The sequence below is a fragment of the Canis lupus genome, chromosome 29, assembly GCF_003254725.2.
Source record: "Canis lupus dingo isolate Sandy chromosome 29, ASM325472v2, whole genome shotgun sequence".
Lineage (NCBI taxonomy): Eukaryota > Metazoa > Chordata > Mammalia > Carnivora > Canidae > Canis > Canis lupus.
Window position 1 is genome coordinate 8164437 of NC_064271.1, and position 18179 is coordinate 8182615.

The following is an 18179-nucleotide window of genomic DNA, read 5'->3' on the forward strand; positions in this document are numbered from 1 at the left end:
TTTATGACTATATAGCCTTCTGTTGCATCAATATATAAACATTTATATGTGCATTATACTGATGATAGACATTTTGGTTATTAGCTATTGCAAATCATGAAGGCATGAATGTTTCTATACATGGCTCTTGGTGTACAGATAAACAAATTTTTGTAGGGTACATACTTAGGTGACAGGAATTACTGGGTCATAGTTTATGTTTATGTTCAAATCTTGAAGACAGTGCCACACATTTCCAAAGGTAGTACACCGATTTAGGCTCCCACCAGCAGGGAATTAGTTTCTTTTGCTCCGTATCTTTCCTAACCCTTGGCATTGTCAGACATTTTAACTCTAGCTCTTCTGAAAAATGTGCAGAAATATCTAGGGGTTTTCACTCATATTTCCCTAATGACTAATGATGTCAAACATCTTTTTCTTATGTTTATTGGCATTTGGATATCCACTTTTGTGAAAGGTCTGTTAAATCTCTAGCTTTTTTTCTATTACGTTTTTGGTGTTTTCCTAACTGATTTGTCATTATAATTTTTTTTGGCTATTAGCCATTGTTGGTTATAGAAGTTTCAAATAACTCCTCCACTGTATAGCCCATTTCCCACTCTCAGAAAGTTATTTTTGATGGCTAATGCTCTTAATTTTATGGCAGCCCAATTTGTCAACAATTCCCTTCATGTGGTTAGTGCTTTCTGTGTTTTTTTCTGTAGAAATTGTTTTCTGCAAGTCCTGAAAATGTTCCCCTAAATTGTCTTTCAGAAGCATTCTTGCTTTTACTTTGCTTATTTGTGTCTGTAATCTACCCAAGGTGAGTATTTTTATTATGATTTAAATAGAGGTAAATTTGCATTCTTTTTTCCATATGGTTATTTAATTGACTCATCATCATTGAATAAAAATACCATTCATTCTTCATTATTCTTTTTGTATCAACGTCAAGGGTCTATGCACAAGTGACTGTTTTTGCATTTTCTGTTCTATTGAGCTGCTCTTCTCCTGTCATTGCACTAGTACTACCAGTCACAATTACTATAGCTTTGTAATATATCCTGAAATGCCAAGAACACGTTCTCCCACATTGTTCCTTTTATTTGAGTTTATCTTGTCTATTATCATCCCCTATCTTTCAGTATACATTTTATAACTAGTTTCTCAATTTCCACAAAATAGCGGCAGGGATTTTTATTGATTGCTTTAAATCTATGGATCAAATCGAGAGGAATTGAAATTCCTTAAAAAAATTTTTTTTCACATTATAGATAAAATATATCTCTTTATTTACTTATGTTTTCTGTATTTTTGAATTTTTTTTTTTTTTTTTTTTTTTTTTTTTTTAGTTTTCTGGGTAGAGATCTTTTCTGTATGTATTTTCTGCTAGAGTTATTCCTAAATACTGATGCTTTAGTGTTATTATAAATAGTAACTTTAAAGTATTTTTCTAATTGTTGCTAATATACAGAAACACATTGATTCTGTATATTGATCACTGTCCATCAAGTTTGCTGGACAATTATTCATTAATATTCATAAATTATTCATTAATTCTATAATTTATCTAAAGACTCTTACGGACTTTCTACATACAAAATCTTATATGTAAATAATGACATTTTTTTCTTCCTTTCCAATCCTTATATTTTTTTAAAGATTTTTTAAAATTTATTTATTCATAAAAGAGACAGAGAGAAAGAGAGGCAGAGACACAGGCAGAGGGCAAAGCAGGTTCCATGCAGGAAACCTAACATGGGACTCGATCCCGGGTCTCCAGGATCATACCCTGGGCTGAAGGCGGCACTAAACCGCTGAACCACCCAGGCTGCACAATCCTTAGATTTTGATTTTTATATTTGTTGAAGTATTGCAGTGTTCAGTACCTAAGATAAAAGGTAGAATAAAAGTAGTGATAGTAGGCAACTGTATTTTACTCCCCTTTCTAAATGTTTAAAGGGAAGCTTTAAACATTTTCCCATTTTTTGTCAAGTGGGATTTTTATAATTTTTTAATGAGTAGTTACCTACTAAAAATTCCTTTTAAGAGTTTTTATTTTTAATAGATATTGAACACTATCAAATACTTTGTCTGCAGCTATTGAGATACTCATGATTTTTTTTTCTTCATTATTCTCTTAGCATAGTAAATTACTTAGATTTTTTCAAATCTTAAAAAAACCTTGTATCTCTGTAACGACAGGCTTGATCATGATGCATTATCTTCTTAGATGTTGGATTCAATGTGCTAACATTTTATTTGGTAATTTTTCATCCTCGGTCATATGTAGAATCATCTATAATTTTTCTTTGTTACAATGTTCTCGTCAATGTTTGAACATGTAGTGTGTTGGGGATTATTGTCCTTGTGTGTGTGTGTGTGTATGTGTGTATTACTTAGAAGACTGTGGAATATTTTCTATAATTTCTTTTTTAGGGATCCCTGGGTGGCGCAGCGGTTTGGCGCCTGCCTTTGGCCCAGGGTGCGATCCTGGAGACCTAGGATCGAATCCCACATCAGGCTCCCGGTGCATGGAGCCTGCTTCTCCCTCTGCCTGTGTCTCTGCCTCTCTCTCTCTCTCTCTGTGACTATCATAAATAAATAAAAATTAAAAAAAAAAAAAATTTTTTTTTTTTAAAAATTTCTTTTTTAAATGTTTGGCACAATTCACTGGTGAAGCCACCTCATCCAGGACTTTTCTTTGTGCAAAATTTTAAATTACAATTTTTCTTTAGAAAACTCAGATATTCTGTTCCCTCTGTTTAGTTTTGGTGATTTTTTTATACAAAGTGCAAAATTTTAATTACATTATAATAAATTTGTTCATGAAATCCACTTTTTATTTTTATAATGCCTGTGCTTATGTCCCCTTATGTCCAGCACTTTATTGGACCTCAAAGTTTTTTAAATTAAGCTTTCCAGTATAACATACAAATAGGATTATTTGTTTTTATTTTATTTAAATAAGTGTTCCTTAAAATCTACCATTTGCTTTTTGTATTACTTGCCAAAAAATCATTTTTAAGTTACTTACAAATTATTTAAACAGATCACAATTTTATAATACTATAAAAATAATACTATAAAATCCACTTGCACTCCTTTTCTTTTAATTTTAAGTACTCATTTTTATAAAACATTTTTATAGCACTCACTTTGATATTCATTGTTGAATTATTTTTTATTATCTGAATTCTATTTCTGAATTACAAATCAATAATTTACTAAGTAGTTATTTTGTGCAGATAGTAGTATAAAATCAATTTTATGGCCATCCCTAAAGCTGTCCATACCAGCCTACCCATAGACTTTATTCTCTAACCATCACCAACCATTTTATACCTTTATAGAGCTCACAGGCCTTCTTCAAGGAAAATGTGTTCTATTTAAAATACTTCTCTCTTGCTCTTGCCATTGGCCACTTGCATTATGTTATGGTTGGGATAGAATCTGGGAAGGAAAGGGTGTAGATACAGCCAGGGATGCTGTCTATCAAAATCCAGGATGGGCCCAGGACCAAGGAGCAGAGATGATTCTTAGGTCGGCTATAAGATGCTTCCATGGTTAGAATCCTTGGACCTGCAATGTGGATTCCATATGAAGAATACTATTTTTTTAGTGTTCTTTTTTTTTTTTAGTGTTCATTTAAATGTGTTTTAATGAACACATAGTTCAGGGATTTATGAACTATGTACTTTCCATGTAGTAATTCAATCTGCTCAATGACTCTAGGAGATAAGTGATTATTATTATCACCTTTGTTTTACAAGTGGAGAAACTGATACTAAAAGAGAAAGAATAATTTGCCCAAAGTTATACATAGAGTTGGTGAGAGACAGAGCTAGGATGGAAACCAGAAACCTTGCTTCAGAGTCTCTTACCAACTATATCGTGCTGACTCTTTGAAAAACTTTAGGGCCCCACACATAGTAAATGGTAGGGAGAATCTGTGGGCTTGTGAACAGTGAGGTCACTGAGGACCCTGTGCTCAGAAGAAGGCCCCCTGCTTGAGGTCTAAAGCTCTGCAATCCCCATCTTGAAATTCTTAATAATTTTATCTTTGTGTTGTATTCTCTAAGGAAGACAAATGGGACAATAGCTCTGTTGACTTGGAAACTCTCTGCATCCCTGGGATGGGCTCTCCACCACTGATCCTCTGGCCCTGCTCAGTAACATTGTCACTCTCTCCCCAAATGGGCAACTGCACACACAGAGGATGGGGTCAAACATGTGCTCTGAGTCATGGGGTGGCTCTGCACCTGTGAAGGTTTGTGTACGCCTTGTGATTACTCCTTGTCCCATCAACAAGACATAAAATAGCAAATAAAAAACACACCATGAAAAGTGAAGAGATAAAAAAAATTAAAAAAAAAAAAAGAAAAGTGAAGAGATGCCACCATGGAAAAGGCTCTTTCCCCTTCTTTTCCGCTTTTCGAACAAAGGGACCTCACATTTTCATTTTGTACTGGGCGATAAATTAAGTAGCCAGACATGGCAGAAGTTATTTGTTGTGTTGTTTGTTGAGGCTATGCTCTTGTTTTATCTTTTATATCGTGAACATCATTTAAATACATTTTTCTATTTAGTATTCCAAATCCATGATCCTTTCTTAGCTCCTACATGAAATTTGTAGTTCAGTGTGGGCGTTTATGGTTTACTGAGCACTGCTACATATACTGATTCACTCTGCATCTTGAGTCCAAGAGTGCTTTGGGGGACTATCATCATCCTTCCTTTGCAGAGAAATAAGTGAGTGACTCAGGATTTCAAATGAGTAAGTGGCTGAACTGGGGCTTGATCATAGGTGTTCTAATTACAAGAACAGTTATCTTCTCATGAAATCACAGCTCACTTTTCAGAAGGCATCTTTTTGGTTACCACAGAGGAAGATTTTATGACCAATATTGGCCATGGGATTTCCACATTGCTTCTTTAGGATAGCTACTTACTAAGTACAAGCATTACTAACATGTTTTATTCACATGGCACTTTGGTGCCAGTTTTGCAATGTTTTCAGCCACAAGCAAAGAAACAAGTAGCTGAAAGTGGGTAATTAGGACTGTACTGGGAGTTTTGGAAGTGGGTGGAATGTCCTTAAAATCTGAACATCTGGTTGTTATACTTAGTGAGCAATAAATGATTAAAGCATTGCTGACACAAGTTAGCAGAAATATGTTCCAAAGTTTGTGTGATTTTTATTTTTTAAAGAACCAACGATAAAAACACAAAAATAATCTAAAGTATGACTAAGCCACATGAATTGCCTCCCCCTTGTCAATTCATCTTTTTTTAGGATTCCATACAGTGTATTGAAATGTTTGCTTAGTGAACTGGTGTTCACAATCACTGCAATGCCCCCACGGACCTCTCAAGATTCTTCAGTAAGTCATTTGGAAGTCTTTTAGAGCTCATACTGAGAACAGTGTTAACATTGCTTTTCTTTCTGTGGTGCTGTGTCTTGGGAACTCGATTCACCTATCACCTATAGGCACCACATAATAAAAAACAATCATAACTAACCTAAGATGTAGTAATAATTTTAATTTCATGTGATAGCAATGCTGAAGGTAAATAGTGAAGTACCTTGATTTCCAAATTACTTTTTCCTGATTTTACTGTTTGTCTCAGAGCATATACACACAAGCTGTTTGGTGCTGTTGACATTATTTCTTTACAGGGAATGGTATATGTAACATCCTGTGTATAGGATAATTGCAGGCATTGGAAGGGTTGGGCTGTCACCGAGGCCCTTGAACATTTCCTTCTTGTTCAGTAGAAGAATTTGGGACACTGACTTTAAAAGAAAGGTTTGATTTTTCCCAAAAAAAGAGTGGAAAATGGAGGCATGATAAAGATAATTCTTTGAAACATATAACAAAATGTTCAGAATTTGAACCAACTGATATATGGAGCACAAAGCAAGTTCTAAGCTAGGATCGTAAAACATTATGGGGATTGGAGACTGGAAAATAAAAACAATTTTGGCTGGCCCTATGGGATTCAAGATAGTGGAAGAGAAAGGACCGCATGTAGTAAAGAAGTTCTGAGCCTTGCCAGTGGTCTCAGCAAGTTGGATTTTGTTTGCAATTTTCTCTCTCTCTCTTATTTTATTATAGTTAAGTGACGCTAAAGGCTCTCAGCAGGTAAATGAGGAATCAAGATTAAGTCTAGTGTGAGGTTAAAATAAGGCTGGCTGATAACAGAGTACTTTGGATAATTGGCTTATGCTGAGATAAAGAACAGTTCTCCATCCACCTCCTAACCTACCCCCACAGACACACACTGCTTTCAATAAAGCTTCATGGAAAGGAATTTAGCAGCAAATCCTATGGGCAGTCACAGTAAATGCAACAGGAGTGCAAAGCTCACAGGTTGCTTAAATCCCAGCCTTTTCTTCCTGATGTCTGCCAATGCCACAGAGACCCTAAACGTCAATTGTCTTCCCTGGGGCTGCCTCAGGATTCGCCAGGTGGCGGGCTGTTACTCCCTCCCCTAGGCCAGCTCTTCTGAGGGGCTTATCTAGCAGCCAAGGCAGGGATCCAAGCCCACCCAGGTCTGCTGCACTCTCCCATCTTCAGGTCTGCACTGGGCTCTCTGATTGTTCAATGGGGTCTAGCATAAATAACCTCAATACAGAAGGGGGATTTCTTTCACTTCCGTTTGGAAGTAAGCCGTTTTTTGATTATAAGAGGTGGTTGAATTTACTCACATGGACAACAATGCCACTTTCTTTATTTCTCCAGCAGGTCTTTTGTTCTCAAGGCCTCCATTCCTACTGTGGGTGTATGAGCTGGGGAGGGATTTCAGTCAAGTAAAAACGGCAAGCCAGGTTCTTGCAGTTGAAAGCTATCTCTTCAATTCAAAGTTCAATGCCCAGCCAGGATTTTCTCCTCCCTCCAAAAGCTTTCCTGCCCAAGAAGGGGTGTGGGTAGAGAGGAACTTCCATTCCCTATGGCTCTTCGAGAAAGATTTATAGTCTGGAAATACACTGTCTTCTGCAGCACCAACTGCCTAAACCTCTTGACCTCAGTTCCCACACTCATGCTACTCTAAGCCCAGCCCTCTTGAAAGCCACCTGTTTGCTCTCCTCCCTTGCCTCCCCACAGGGCCTGTGGGGACTTCTGTGTCCCCTGCAAGAAATGTCCAGACCCCTGGCTCCCAGGGGCACTTTCTTTAGCCCATGTACCCAAACAAGTCCTTCGGCCAATGGTGGTTCTCTCTGCATGCCAAGCGAGAGATTCCTCTAAGGGCCTGCCAACCACCCCCCACCAAGGTGACACTGGGGGAGTGAGGGTTGCGTTGCTATACTTCACAGGACCAGCAACAATTGAGTTTGTTTTTCTCACCTCCTTATAGCGGCTTTGGTCCTGAGGGGACAATCAGGATTGGTCCCCATGGTACCCCTGTTTCCCCAGCTTCATTTTTGACCAGTGCTGCTTGGCTATCCACCCCCCACCTTCCCTCACTGCCTCTCTCTGTTTAGGGCAATAAAGGTAAATCAGGGAAAGAAAAAAAGATGACCAAGATGGGGGAAATACTTTTGGACATATTTCAGAAATATTTTTCTACTACTTGTCCTATTATTTTATTTTTAATCTTTTAAATCTATGCTTTCCTATTGAACCAAAGGCCAAGTAAGAGTGTTCTCCAGCCTTTGCTTAAGAAATAATTGATGTGGGGATCCCTGGGTAGCGCAGCGGTTTGGCGCCTGCCTTCGGCCCAGGGCGTGATCCTGGAGACCCGGGATCGAATCCCACGTCGGGCTCCCTGCATGGAGCCTGCTTCTCCCTCTGCCTGTGTCTCTGCCTCTCTCTCTCTCTCTCTCTGTGACTATCATAAATAAATAAAAACTAAAAAAAAAAAAAAAAAAAGAAAGAAATTATTGATGTGGACGCCTGGGTGGTTCAGTCAGTTTAGGCTCAGACCATGATCTCAGGGTCCTGGGATCAAGCCCCACATGGTCTCCATGCTCAGCACAGGGTCTGCTTGCGTTTCTCTCTCTTTGCCCCTTCCCTACTCCCCCTACCCTCTACCTGCTTACATTTGCATATGCACATTCTCTCTCTCTAAAATAAATAAATAAATCTTTAAATGTATATATATATATATATTTTTTTTTTTAAGAGGTAACTGATGAAACCCCTTTGTCCTTCCTGCCTCCACCATCTTTTTGCCCTATTTACCCTTTTCCTTATATCAAAGCCCTATTTGGGAAAGCAACCACTTTCTGAGATGACAGACCCAATGATATGCCCAACATACCCTAGCTGATATTTATCAGCATTAATCTGAGTTGGGAATACATACAATTATATATGCAATTTATTCTTTCATCTTCTAACAAAGTATAGAAGTGGAGCTAAAGCATTATTATAGTAAAATAGAATATTTTTCTTTTATTTGAAATGATTTTTAAACCCTAAAAATATAAAACCATGCATCTATCATGTCATAAGACAAGAACTCTTGTTTATTTTTTCTCTAACTTAATTTTGTTCACTTACTTTTTGTTTAAATATTCAACCCCCACCCCTGCACCACTACACACATACACACACATGCACATAGATTCACACACACACACCTCAAAGGGGCTAATTATGTTATAAAATACTAAAAGTTCAAAATGATTTTTTTCAAAGCAACGTAAGATTGCATGGCTACCAGTTCCTATCCATATTCACTAAAGAAAGGGATACATTTCTATTTCTTTGAAGTATCCATGATGTTTGGCCATTAGCAACATCTACTACAAAATTTTAGTGTCAAGTCTAGATTCTGAAGATTTTAAGGAAATAATTGAACATGACGCAAATGCTTTTTTGGTAGAGCAACAAGAAACATATAGTCCTAGCAGGTGCAATGATTTCATTGTTGCACTCTGGCTGTTGGAGTGATGCATTTGCACAGGGGCAGTATTGAGCCCATGGAAGCAGCACACATCTACTGACTGCACTGTCTGCTCTCTGAGCTGACTGTAAAAGTAGCCAGATTTAAGCATTGCTATGGTTGAAATTGCAAGTATTTTGAGATTTTTTATCCTTTCATCTAAACAGAAAGGTTCTTCTGTAGGTGGGAGATCAAATGTTATGCTGCAGATGAAGCTAGATAGAGCAGTTGACAATGACCGACATTTTTATGGTGCTTACAGTTAATTTTTGGTGCATTTATACACAGGAGCTCTTGATTTTCAAGATAAAGAAAATAGATTTAAACTGTTTATTCCAAGGTAAGTTTCCTAAACCTCAACATACAAGAAAATATAGACAATAATGGTTTTTACTTATTCAGTTATTAAAACTTTTAAAGTTGAGAAACACACATTCTTTCTAATAGTGTAAATCTAGTTGTGTATTTTAGTCAAGAAGTGAGGAAACCCATGGGAAAATAGAAATATTGTTCTAGCAACTCAACTGTGTCTCTTGTGCCATTTTTGAATCCCCAAGAAAATGCAGTAAGTCAGTTTATATGTGGTTCAGCAAGAAAACAGGCATACAAACAGGTGAAAGCAAAAATGAATCAAACCAAATAACAGCACAAATCCTAAGAAATTGTGAGTCATAGTTAACATTTAAGGGGAAAAAAAAGATATTTATTCAATTCATTATTTGATCTTGAAAGTCTTGAAACAAACATTTTAAAATTTCACTTGGGTTCCAGGTGACAAAAAGGGAAGCTGAAAAAAAGAAGTTGCATAACTAAATATTTCTTCCTAGAAGCCAATGGAAATCTTAAGTTTTCAACCTAAAAATTCTTGGCTAATGTTCTGAAAAACCCAGGCTGTTGAGTATGGTGATAGCTCTCTGTCTTCCATAGGAAGCAACAGGGTTCATTCACATAAAATGACTTACCCTACCTAGCTTTCCATCATCTGATGAATCAGTTATGATCTGAACATTTGTCGAAAGTTCAAGCACATTGGACAAGAAATGTGTGGTACACTGTCATGCAGGAATGTCTACCAGTGAGATAAGGACTTTCACATTTTGCCTGAAAGCTGACCAGGATTGACACATAACAGATTCATATCTAACGAATATGCATAAGGAGTTCCTAGGAGCTGGGAGACCCTGATTTTCAGTGACCTGACAAAAGCCATGTATGGAGCTCTCTTCTCCCTCTCCTCCCTCATGCCCCCTCTTCCTCTTTCTTTTTCATTTTTCCCTAATCCTATGTGTGTCCTCCACCATCATCTTAATTTTCTTCTTATCTTAAAGTAAATGAATGAACAGAAACTCATTTATCCTCCTTCTGAAGCAGATAAAAGGAGAAAGTGGGAAGGAATTATCTTCCTTCTACTTACTAGTTTTGTTTTGTTTTTTTTCCTTCCCTTCTCTTTAGCCCTCTGGTTCTCTCTGATTTGGCTCTATGGTAACTTGCAGTCAAAAACAGAGAGGAGGAAGGAGGGGCTGGAGGCAGGAACTTTTGGTGTAACTTTCTCAGAGAGTGCCCTCCTAAATGGCTCCCATGTTTTAGCAAGCTGAAATGTCATTGTAACAGGTAACGTTGACACCCTGCCCCATTTCTAACCCCCTTCCACAGTTTCCCTAAAGCTGCAGGGCATGTTTCTAGCATGTTGATGGCTTTCCACTTCAAGTTTGGAGGGTATTTTCTCTGGCCAAGGGCTTCTACTGATGCCATATCAAGTAACCAACCTGTTTGGTGGTGATAGTGGTCAGAGGAGAGAGTAATGCCCACTGAGAGTCCTCTCCATCTTCTAGGGTTTGATTCTGAGGGAAGTTCTACAGGTTTCTAGACGATCCCTGGTAGACTGAATCCCAGTTTTCCCTGGGTAATAACCAGCTTGTTCATGCACAGTTTATTGAAATTTCTCTTTTATACGTTCCCTGCTTCCTTTTTTTATAAGGAAGAAAATTAGGGTCATCTCCTATCTGTGCCCAGGACCTTTGATAAGGGTCTTCCCTAGGAGGAACCCAGATTGAGATGTTCACTATACCACTTATCACTGAAGATAAAGAGGCTTGGAAACATTTTATTACAAACAAAATCCACATTGCACTGTTATGTGTATTTTAGTGGAATTTCCTAATAGTTTGTCACATTTTGATAGTGCTTTACAATCACCTACAAGCCTTCAGACCCATTATTTAATTTGGTCCTTAGAGGTTAGTAGTACATGCAAGGATTATTTATATTTTCCATATGAACAAACAGGCTCAGAGAGGGTTAATGACCTGCTTAAAATCACCGAGAAGATACGGAAAGAAAATCCAAGTTTCCTTTTACTGCTTGACCATATATGTGAAATGCTCTTCTATAGTTAGGCCATTTGTCTCTATTGTCAAATTTATGGAAAGAAAATTTTACTAACGTTAATTCATTTGTACTGGAGTCATATTAGGTTTCTAGTTGTAGGCCTCCGAGTGGGAATACATTTGTTTCCTGCTTTTCTCAGTGGGGAATATAAATGTGCCATTTAATTTCGCAAATTACAGCTGTGATCCATGCTTAAGTACATCAAGCAAGTGATATAATCCAAAGGTGAGTGATATAATCCCTGGAAATAGCTCATTAATTGGGAAACTCTGTAATGTAGTTGTGTGATGACTCTTTTCTCCCTTGTTCCCAAAGCAACCCTGTAGGAGGGATGGGGATGGGGGTGGATTGAGTGGGAGTCAGAGAGAAAAGATGAATTATGTTTAGCAAAAAAGCAAATCTTGGGTGATTCATTTCAGATTGCCTATGAAGACTGTCAGCTCACAAGAAAGCCTATTCTCCTAAGACTTCCCGACCCACTCTGCAGGATATTAAAGGAAAAATTCCTCCAAGATAAACACTTCATCTTTGAATAAAGCATTGTGCTTATCTTACTGAAAAGACTAATTCATCAGGTCTGCATTGTTTAATGCTAAGGTCTCAAGTTAAAACTACAGTGAAATTTTCAGTACTTTCCTAAACAATTGGGAGATAAAATTCGATGTGTGGCTAGGATAGATGGTCATATTGCTGACATTCTGAACATATCAGTGTATATAGCATGCTAGAATTCATCCCTCACTTTAAATGAGTGTAAAGCTCAACTAAATTACTTACTTTTTTGGGAAACATTTATTTATTTATTTATTTTGGAGAGAGAGAGAGAGAGAACGTAGAGGGGCAGAGAGAAGCAGATCTTCCCTAAGCACAGAGCCTGACAGAGGACTTAATCCCAGGACCCCAAGATCATGACCTGAGCTGAAATCAAGAGTCGGACGCTTAACCAACTGAACCACCCAGGCGCCCCTAAATTCCTTATATTTTTATAAAATTCTCTATTTTAAGGATAGCTACAGAAACCTCTGAGAATAAATGAATAGCATCGCTGTTGACAACATTTCCAAATTGAAGTTGAGTTTTATTCTGAAACCTCCCGCATATTTAATTTCTGGTTTGATTTAAGGCACAGTTTGGTTTTTGTAGGGAGGAGTTATGATGTAAACTACAATGAATGTAAAACTATATTTAAAATCTGCTTCAAAAAAAGAGCAAAACTCAAATACAAATCTTTCTAGGATAAATTCATCTTTATCTGCCACGGGTCTTGAGGACTACTTGTATTTTTTTTTAAGCAAAAGAATTTACTAGTATTATTTTTAAAGGTTTTTAAAAATTGAGATATAATTGATACACAACATTATATTAGTTTCAAGTGTACAACTTCATGATTTCATATTTATAGATATTACAAAATAATCACCAATAGGTCTAGTTAAGATCCATCAGCATATGCAGTTACACTTTGTTTTGTTTTGGTTTTTTGCAATGAGAACTTTTAAGATCTACTCTCTTGGCAATATTCAAGTATGCAATACAGCAAGATTCACTATAGTCATGCCCAGGACTTATTTATTTTAGAATTGGAATACTTGTATCTTTTGTCTCTTACTTCATATCTAAAATTACTATCAAATCAGGAGTAGCTCCTCTTTTTACTTCTCAGCATTGATTCCAAAAGATCTCACTTTATTTTCAAGTGACTATGCTCGTGGAAAATAATGAAAAACCACAGTTGTCACTTTCTAGCCCGGGCTGACTTTTGATACCAACACGTCCCTAAAATGTGGTGAATTGGCATAAGCATACAGATGATTCAAACGCTTCCACTGACACAAGGCAGCAATTGAGTCCAACATGTCCTTTCAATTTTACTAATCCAGATAATTGCTTAATTTTTAAAATTAATTTTGCGTGGCTAGAAGTAACCCTCTTAAAGAAAACATTCTCTTTCAACTCTTGTATATGCTTTGGCTAAATGATATATTTTTTTTTCATGATCTAAGTATAGATTGTAAAAATTCCATTTTAAAGGAAGAGGATTCTAAAATCTAAGCTGCTGGTTTTGGAGTTAATTTCACTTTTATATATACAGCATTTCATTCTGAACTTTGGGTGTGGGAATTTTCAGCCTGAACTAGATCTAAATTTTATCATTAACACAGAGAAAAATGTCGGGCTACTTTTTTTTTTAAGTTTGTTTTTTGTTTTTGTTTTGTTTTCTTTTGCTTTGCTTTTGCTGTTTGTCTTGGGTTCGTAATATGGAGAAGGTCATAACATTCTGGAATTTTGATTTCTTTCATTTAGAAAAAAAGATTAGTTTGAAAGAGGTTTTTATTTCTGGGAAACATAAAGGAGAAAGGAATGTTTTAATGGAAACTTTCCAACCTCCTCTTCTTTTAATCCAGAGTCAGGAAACAGTACTAAAAATAGGATCACAGTTGACACGCACGGTTGTGTAGGAGTACGAAAACTGAACCAAACTTGGACAGAGAACTTCATGAAAGTCAATGTGGAAAATATATTTTTCTCCAGATGACGAAAGGGGAGGCTTTGCCCTCAGATTGGTAATTAACTTAAAAATTAAGTAAGTACTTTTTTTCCTGATGTTTTCTTCCACTCAGAAAATTTAAATAAACCTTGTAGGGATAAGTTGCTTTTGATATCGATGAGTAGAACTCTTTGAAATTTTAACTTTGAGGGGTCGGATGAAGGTTAGCATTATTCCCTGCAATTTTCTCTCTACGCTTTTTACTAGCTGTGAGACCTTGGCTTAGCAATGTTTTCATTCACTCGCAATATTTTCATAGGATCCAATTTCATTTCTAATAGTACCTGTTTAACTTAAGCTTCAGAAAAATCCCACTTCTGTGTTTGTAACTGATAGATTATTCATTTAAAAAAAAAAAGGAGAAAATTTAAATTTCATCTTCTGACAAGTCAAAAGCCTTGGAACAAAAAGAATTAACATTTATTTGCCAGCATAAATGCAAATGTCTCCAAGGACTTCTCCTTTTGAGAAAATACATTTCCATCAATCTGACTGTTCTGCTAAGTAAGGAGTGAGTTCTTTTATCTTTTATTCTCTTCTGAGTTTGATTTCTTAGAAGAGTTACTGGAGAGAGAAGGCCATCAATTTGTGTGCCCTGGTATCTGCACCCTAATGATGAAACCACTTTCTTAGTGCTTAGGTCTCATACCCATTAGCTAAATTTTAGAAGACAGCAAAGCTTTGCATTGTCTGGTATATGGAAAGCAACTTTTCCAATTGGGAGTATCGCTTTGAATTTTGTGCCAGTGTTTTCACTGACTACCGTGTGATGCCAGGCAATAATTTATTTTCTCCATTTCTTTATCTATTATGTGGGGGGGGCGGGGAGGGCAGGGGAAAAGATGAGTTCTAATGTCCGTGGTGCCCCTCATCCCCAATAACCACTGCTCCACAGTGACATTGTCACAGACAGAAAAGTCAGTGTTCACGCAATCCATGGGCATTGCTCTGAGATTCTTTAGCATTTTTCAAATAAAGACAGACATTGAGTTCTATATTCAAATTGAATGTGAGAAACGTTAGCAATGACTTATCAGACCGTGTTATTTTTTTCCATCTTATTGGTTGGCTATTTAGAAAAAAAAGAATGAACATAATAGGATCCAAGTCACCTTTACCCTTGAATCCAAACAATTGCTTCAAAAACAACTGTAGCAGGGGGAGCTTTTTGGAGGCAGCAACCAAGATCATAAAAATGAGAGAGGCAAAGACAAAACTAGAGAAAGTTTCTTAAACAAGACACAGTCACAGAGAAAAGACTAGTAATTGTTCCAACATTAAAAATAAAAACTGTTGTATGACAAAAGCCATCAGAACAAACTTAAAAGACCAAAGAAAAATAGGAAGGTTTTTGCAATAAATGCAACCCTATGAATTAAAAATATATGTGTGTATGTCTGCATATATATATAATTTAAACAAATGCATAGAGAAAAATGAGTAGTAAATTATATTTGAAAAGTAATTTGAAAATATGAGGCACATAGTCATTAAATATAGAAAAAGTGCCCAACATTTTAACCAAATAATTGCAAAATTGTATTTCAGAGAGAACATCTTTCACCTATTAGATTGACAGATTTTAGAAAGAATGGTCATACTCAGAATAGCTATTGATGTGGAAAGACAAACTCTTGGTGGTACTTGAAATTGGTACAATATTTCTGGAGGTCATTTAGAAAAATATATGTTATTTACTTTAATAAATTCTTACATACGTTATCAAATTTAAAATATATATAGGCTATAATATAGAATATTCATAAGAAAAAAGAAAGATAAATTAGGCATATTTATTTGCTGTGATCAGACAGATGAAAGACTGAAGCCCTCTAGGCCAAAAGGAGGTGACCAGTTCTCACTGGGTTTTAGTTTATTTATTTATTTTTTTTATTTTTTTATTTTATTTATTTATGATAGTCACAGAGAGAGAGAGAGAGGCAGAGACACAGGCAGAGGGAGAAGCAGGCTCCATGCACCGGGAGCCCGATGTGGGATTCGATCCTGGGTCTCCAGGATCGTGCCCTGGGCCAAAGGCAGGCGCCAAACCGCTGCGCCACCCAGGGATCCCTTTCACTGGGTTTTAAAAAGTTGTTTACTTAAATTTTTTTTCTTCATATATTTTGTAACTTTCCTACAATAAATTTGCATTCTTTATGAAATAGAGAAAATAAAATCAATCTAATAAAAGATGCTCAAAGATGAAAAATGAAGTTAAAAAAAGAAAAATGATCTTAGTGTTTATACCATTTATCATGGTAATGCCACTTCTAATAACTTTCATAAAAAATAATAAGAATGTGGAAAACATTTTAGGTGATGATGTTTATTACGTTGTTATTTCAAATAGAGGAAATCTGGAAAACTTAAATGCCTTGTGAGAAATGGTTTACCTAGTAAACCATGGTACCTCCATGCAATGGAATTATTACTCTTTTCTTTTTTAACATTTCATTTATTTATTTAAGGGAAAAGAGAGAATAAGCATGAGCAGAGGTGGGAGTGGGGCAGGGGGAGAGGTAAAGGGGCAGAGGGAGAGGCATACTCCCCCCTGAGCACGGAGCCTGATGTGAGACTCCATCCCAGAACCCTGGGATCATGACCTGAGCCAAAGGCAGATGCTTAACAGACTGAGCCACCCAGAGGCCCCTTACTTTCATTAAAAAATGAAAGTAAGAAGAGAATACTATTCTCTTATTCATATTCATAGAAGAGAATACTAATACTTCATGGAGTGAGTGGAACATGGTAAGATTCCCAGTTATGAACAACAAAAGGCATTTACACAGACACAAAGGGAAAAATGATGGGGTAAATACACACAGAGTCCACAGCCCACCACAGCCAACATGTGTACACACCTGCCAGCTGCCCACTGAATACACATATATTCTCACAGACCAAAATGTTCATAGGGTTTATGCCTGCGTGGTAGGGAATATAAGTAATTTTGATTTCCTTCTCTATGTCTGCTTGTATTTTCTAAATTCTCTACATTGAGTAATTATCACTATTTTAAAACACCCACGACCACATTTAAATGCCCTTAATTCTTTTCTTTTTTTTCTTTTCTTTTCTTTTTTCTTTTCTTTTCTTTTCTTTTCTTTTCTTTTCTTTTCTTTTCTTTCTTTCTTTTCTTCTTTTCTTTTCTTTCTTTTCTTTTCTTTCTTTTCTTTTTTAAGATTTTATTTATTCACTTGACATGGAGAGAGCACAAACAGGAGGAGTGGCAGGTGGAGGGAGACGGAGAAGCAGGATCCCCACTGAGCAGGGAGCCCAATGTAGGACCCCATCCCAGGACCCTGGGATCATGACCTGAGCCAAAGGCAGACACTTAACCACTGAGCCACCCAGGTGCCCCAATGCTCTTAATTCTTGACATAGAAATTATGCAAGTGTATACTTCTATTACGCCAAAGCCAAAATGTCATTTTTCATTTGTAATGGATGGAATACTTTCAACCATTTTTTATCTCTAAAGCAAATAGCTACCAAAAAACCCTTTTAATTAGATAAATAACATACAAAATTGGAAAATGTGAAGAGAAAAAGAATTACTCATGTTTCACTCCCAATCGAGGAACAAATAAACATTCGTTCACTCCCTTCTTTCTCAAACACAATTTCTTTCTGTGTTAGGATTTTTAAAAATCGGAGGTTAAGAATGAAAGTAGTGATTTTCAACAAAATCGCTTCAGAAATTTAAAATATGTTTGATTTGTAGCATTTTATGTAAAAGTATGAATTGTTAGTACATGACATAGGAAAGTAGATTCATAATTTTCTAAAATTTACCGTTTAATTTAACCAAGCAATTTTGTAAGTAGGTTTAAAGAAATAAAGTTTTAAGCTCATATTTAATATTGGATATTTATAGATTCCTAAATAAATGCTTTATTAAGAATAACACAAAAGGACATGCACAGACTTGTCACCTTTGCACTTTGCATCCGGGAATGCAAGCATGCACTGTGGTCATCAAACGACTAGCAAGGATCTAGGTAAAGGTCATATGTAAAGAAAGAACAATATTTCCTTTTTAAAATAATTTTGGATGGCTCTAAGGAGAAATAGGAACAGATATTTGCCCTATGTTTAGTATTAAATGAAAAACAGTACACATAATTGAATATATGTTTTAAAAAAATTTCCCACAACAGAGCACGTCTCCTTCCGCTGTTGAGCATATAGGGAATTTTTATTTTTCATTTCATATATTTCTCAAATTGTCTGTCATAGTAGTTTTAAAATAAAAAAACTCTTTATTTTGTCTCTCCTGTTTCAAACTTTTAAGTTAGAGAAAATCACTACCTTCCATAAGATGTCCTTTGTATTTTTAAAGTTGTCTCATGAATTGTATCCAGGTGTCCAT